Raw genomic sequence first — 6,000 nt, forward strand, 5'->3', positions numbered from 1 at the left:
GGCCAGCACATGGCGAACCACTGCTGCCAGCATTCTCACCGAGAAGAGAACAGCTGTCAGTGTGCAGAGGAACCTTGATGTGTGGATCCAGAGTAGTAATTCCACCCAAATTGAAGGATAGAGTGCTCAATGAGCTTCATGAGGGTCATCTGGGAGGGGTAAAATTGAAGAAGTTAGCCAGAGCATTTGTGTGGTGGCCGGGAATTGATAGAGAAATCGAAGAGATGACCAAGAGCTGTACAGGATGCCAGAAGGTCCAAAACGCCCCACCACAAGCCCCTCTACATCCATGGGAGTGGCCCTCATCTCCATGGCAAAGGGTGCACATTGATTTTGCTGGTCCCTTTATGGACTCGATGTTTTTAATTGCGGTGGATGCACATTCAAAGTGGCCAGAGGTAATAAAAATGTCCTCAACCACCACAGAAAAACTATCGCAGTCTTACGAACCATATTCGCCAGGAATGGGCTGCCTGAACAGATTTGCTCTGACAATGGACCACAGTTTGTGTCTGAAGAGTTCCGGAGGTTCTTAAAGAACAATGGTGTTAAGCATTACACATCCGCCCCATATCATCCAGCCACTAATGGATTGGCCGAGAGGTTTGTTCAAACATTCAAGAAGGCTATCAAGGCAATGTGTAATGAAGAGATACCCCTACAACACAAGGTGGATAACTTCTTGTTTGCCTACCGGAATGCGACACATGCGGTTACCAACCAAACTCCAGCCATGATGTTCTTCAATCGAAGACTACGATGCCGCTTGGATTTGGTTAAGCCGAACGTCAGAAGAGATGTGGAGAACAGGCAGTTTCAGAATATGAATGAAAGGCCGACCAGGAGTTTTAAGATAGGTCAACCAGTTTTGGCCCGGGACTACCGCACAGAGAAATGGCAGCCAGGAACGATCTGTACACGGCAAGGACCTCTAATGTATACCATGGACGTTGGGGAGAGCATTGTAAGACGCCATGCTGACCAGATGCTAGAGTCACTGGAAAACGTCAACTCCACACCACGATCTGATACACCTGACGATGAAACCGAAGTACCAATTGCATCTACCGCAGAATCGGTGATATTGGAAGCAGACGAACCAAACAACGACATTGATCCCGACTCAACCTTGCCAGAAGAACCTGATATCCCAAAGAGGCGTTATCCAGACAGAATCAGGAAGCCTCCTCAAAGACTGAACTTATAATTGCTTAACTTCAACCAATGTATCTAGCAACCGTAATTGTAATTGTAATTAGTTATTATTTAGTTGTTAAATGAATGTTATGTACTGTTTATCTAAAAGGGGAGGAATTGTTGTGTATGTACCTTTAAGGGAATAACTGGTCTCAGACTGCAGTACCGGCAGTGACCACCCCTGTATAAAAGGCCCTAGCAGGCTTCTGTAGTTTCAGTTTCCAGGTTGTCTCCATTCAGTAAAGACTTGTTATAATCAACTCCTGCTGTCCGTGCCTCAATTATACACGGACATAATGGGCCAGAAATTCCAGGCCAGAAGCGTGAGTACGGTCGGCTTACTCACGCTTCTGGCCGTTGGAAATGCCGGCGTTCAGCATGAACAGCGCATGCGGGGAACGCCGGCATTTCCAGACCTCGAACGCGTGCGACTGCACAGGCAGCGCTTGCGCAGTGAACTTCGTGGATTTCATTCATGAAATCCGTGAGGTTAAGTCCATAGAAGTTACACTGAAAAAAAGCAAGTGTAAAGTGGTTCATTGGCTGCGGAGGAAGATATATTTTATCGTGGAGCTTTTGAAATGCAATATTTTTGTTTGGGAAAGGGAGGGAAGTTATTTTAAGAAATTTTAAGTAAGTTTTAAAGTTAAAAAATTTTTTTTTTAAAGGGTTTTCAGAACGGTAGGTAGAAGGAGCAATTGTGGCTGTGTGAATGGAATGTGAGAATGAGTTATGTATGTATGTCCACATATATTCCTTTACGTATATGTATGTATGTTTTATATTCCTTTACTATGAATGTATGTTTTTAATTATGATTTTCCAATAAGTTACTTTCTCTGAAAGTCATAATTAAATAATACATTCATACACATAAGTAAAGGAATATATACATAACACGCAAAGGAATATATACAGACATACATACTTTCAGAAGCTCCACGATAAGAAATATCTTCCTCCGCAGCCTCTGTAGCAACTGTACCCATGCTTTTTTCATGTGTAAGTTGTAATGACTGGACCTCACTGAAAGCATTAATGAAAGCGGCGAATTATACTGCGCACGCGCTGCATGTGCAGTCGCACGCGTTCTGCCTCTGAACCCCTTCGTTCAGAGGACAGGAAATGCCGGTTTTCCCCACATGCACTGTGCATGCTGAAAACCGGCATTTCATCCGGCCAGATGCGTAAGTACCCCGACCGTACTAGCGCATTTGGAAGGGAATTATTGGGCCAACATTTTACATGTCAATAAAATAAAAAATTTAACACTTGCACGACTTGCCCCCTCGCATCTGCGACTGAGGGTCCAAGGAGGTGCATTGCGCAAGAGGTCATCATCGGACGTATCCTCACACTGTTCCCTTTGGGGAACTGTATGAAGTGGTGGAAGGATTTATGGCCGTGATTAACGCTCATTCCGTGACCGTAACCATCTTTCAACCAGCCATTAGGGTGGTTAGTCCTATGGCGGGAGGGTTTTACGGGCTCCCACAACCCATCTGAGTGGGGGGGGGGCCACCAACACCCACGGACGCAAGTATCCCGCTGGATGTCCACCCAGAATTTAAAGTTGGAGCTCCGACTCCACTTGCCGGGACTGTCTGGAGTGGGGTTCAAAACCCTACTCCTTCTGGCCCAGTGGCGGGGATGCTTACTGCTACGCAAAAGGCCCACTCCGCACAAAAGGTGACACCCATACGTTTCCTGCGCCTTTTCCCTCCCCGTGACTGGAGCCCTATGCTGCCATTTCACGTTGCTAATCGGATTGGGCCTTTGTCATAGCGGTAGGATCCCCGCCGCTGGGCCAGATCAGGGTAGGGTTTCGAACCCCGCTCCAGACAGTCCCGGCAAGTGGAGTCGGAGCTCCGGCTCTAAATTCTGGGTTGACATCCAGTGGGATATTTGCGTCCGTGGGTGTGGGTGGCCCCCCCTCCTTGTATAACTTGTGGGAGCCCGTAAAACCCTCCCGCCATAGGACTAACCGCCCTAATGGCTGATTCAAAGATGGTTACGGTCACGGAATGAGCGTTAATCACGGCCATAAATCCTTCCACCACTTCATACAGTTCCCCAAAGGGAACAGTGTGAAGACACGTATGACGACGACATTGCTAAATAAATAAATGGAATTTAAAAAATTCTTTTAGGGCTTTTAAAAGTCTTTAAATTGCTTTAATTCTCTTTAAAACTACTTCAGATTACTCAAAATAATGTAAACATTTTAAAAAGTTTATAAAAGTTACCAAAATCTTCAAAAAACTTCCAAAAACCTATTTAAACTGCTGCTTTGCATGTAAAAAAGCAAAGCAGCTTGACAGAAACATTGGGGGCGTGTCCAGTGAAACTGAGACCTCAAGGGGCGTGTCTCACTTACACTGCACGCTCCTGGGTCCGCGCTGGCTGCACTCCTGGGCGGCGTGACGTCATACGCTGCCCGGGAATGTGCTTTCTATTTCTCCAAGTTCAGGCGTCCCAGAAGCTGATCGGCAGGAGCGCGGGGTAAGTGCAAATACGGGGCTTGCACGCGCTGCAAGCCCCGTTCTGGAATTTCTGGCCCAATATTAGTCTTATAGGATCCAAATGAAAACACTGAACTGTTATAGTTTGAGTCATATTCGACGCAGCAAAGTTTATTTGATATTCAGGATCTGAGTTAAAAACAAAATGACTGATGCTGGAACCAGGAAATTCACAGATGTTTTCCATCCTAAGCAAATAAATTATTAAAATTCCGTGCATAATATTTTCTCCTCATTGCGAACAATGTGCTTGTTTTTACCCTGATCGTTCCATGAAGTCAGCAACAATGGTCACCCCTCAGTTCTTCCTGTAACTCCATTGTAAAATGCAACGTTATTATTTGTCACAAACCTTTAAATTTTTTTCTGACTGCAAGGGCACAAAGAAACTGTAGCGCGAATCCCGAGTTAAGACCTGGCATAACTGCGGGGCAAAGAGAAGTGAATTGACCTTGTTCTGGGCGAATCACTTTGCTTCTGGAGTTCCCTCCCTAAACCTCTCCGCCTTTCTCTCTCCTCCTTTAAGACGCTCCTTAAAACCTATCTCTTTGACCAAGCTTTTGGTCACCTGTCCTAATATCTCTTTGTATGGCTCAGTGTCAAATTTTGTTTGATAATCGCTCCTGTGAAGCGCCTTGGGACATTTTACTTTCAGTGATTATGAACAGACTAGGCTGTACCTGGTCTTGAGGGAAACATAGAAACATAGAAGATAGGAGCAGGAGTAGGCCATTCGGCCCCTTGAGCCTGCTCCGCCATTTAATGAGATCATGGCTGATCATCCAAACTCAGTACCCTGTCCCTGCCTTCTCTCCATATCCCTTGATCCCTTTAGCCTTAAGAAATATATCTAACTCCTTCTTGAATATATTTAATGAATTGGCCTCTACTGCCTTCTGTGTTAGAGAATTCCACAGGTTCACCACTCTCTGGGTGAAGAAATTCCTCCTCATCTCTGTCCTAAATGGCTTACCCCTTATCCTTAGACTGTGACCCCTGGTTCTGGACTCCCCGGCCATCGGGAACATCCTTCCTGCTTCTAGTCTGTCTAGTCCTGTTAGAATTTTATAAGTTTCAATGAGATCCCCTCTCATTCTTCTAAACTCCAGCGAGTATAAGCCCAATCGACCCAATCTCTCCTCATACGTCATTCCTGCCATCCCAGGTATCAGTCTGGTGAATCTTCGCTGCACTCCCTCCATGGCAAGAACACCCTTCCTCAGATAAGGCGACCAAAACTGCACACAATACTCAAGATGTGGTCGCACCAAGGCCCAGTACAACTGCAGCAAGACATCCTTGTTCCTGTACTCGAACACTCTCGCTACGAAGGCCAACATACCATTTGCCTTCTTAACCACCTGCTGCACCTGTATGCTTACCTAGGAAGGCCAAGACAGAACTTGCAACAACAACTTGCATTTATCTAGCACCTTTAACGTAGTAAAACATCCCAAGGTGCTTCACAGGAGCGTTGTCAAACAAACTTTGACACCGAGGCACATGAGATATTGGGACTGGTAACCTAAACCTTGGTCAAAGAGGTAGGTTTTAAGGAGTGTCTTAAAGGAGGAGAGAGAGCGGTAGAAAGGTTTAGGAGTGTTGTGGGATTTCTCCCTGCCCCAAAGCAGACAGAGACGAGCGTGTACTGGTTCCAAGCGATCTTTATTCAAGCACGTGCAGGCATGAGGCATCTTCCAGCTTGGCCTCCACATCCTTCCCCAGTTGTTTGACCTCTTGTTCAATTCGGTGATACTGCTTAATTATCGCCCCGGCCTCTTTCCTCAGTTCCAGTAGGTGTTCTGGTAGTTTCGGGATGTCCTTCCCCTCAGGGAGTACATATTCGAGCATGCTGTCCTTTAGGTCCTCAGTTGGACTCACCCGTTCCTCGCGGGGCGACCGTAGGTAGGTTATGGTTGCATGTCCGATCGTTGTTGGGGCCCGGGGGCAGAAGCAGAATCTTGAGCTGGTCACTGGGCACTGGATGTTACCATACTGGTATTGAGATTCACTGGTGCTCACACGGTATTCTCCTTTCCCCCGGAGTGCTGCTAGCGTTGGCTCATGGCGGGCGCTGGAAATTTCAAGGGTACAGTTTAGGGTGGTGTGGAAGCCGCACATGGCTCCTGGCCCCATCCCCACGGGATGTGGGCAGACTAAGTTACTCCCCCTTTCTCTGCATCCCTCTAGCGAGATCCCCCTCAAGAAGGAACCTTTCTGGGTTGCATAATTGGGTGCGTGGTGATATCTGAGCTAATTGCCATCTCTTATGATCCCGACA

This window comes from Somniosus microcephalus, chromosome 31 (genome assembly GCF_052327205.1).
Source record: "Somniosus microcephalus isolate GS21.2 chromosome 31, FLI_Smic_1.0, whole genome shotgun sequence".
Taxonomy (NCBI): domain Eukaryota; kingdom Metazoa; phylum Chordata; class Chondrichthyes; order Squaliformes; family Somniosidae; genus Somniosus; species Somniosus microcephalus.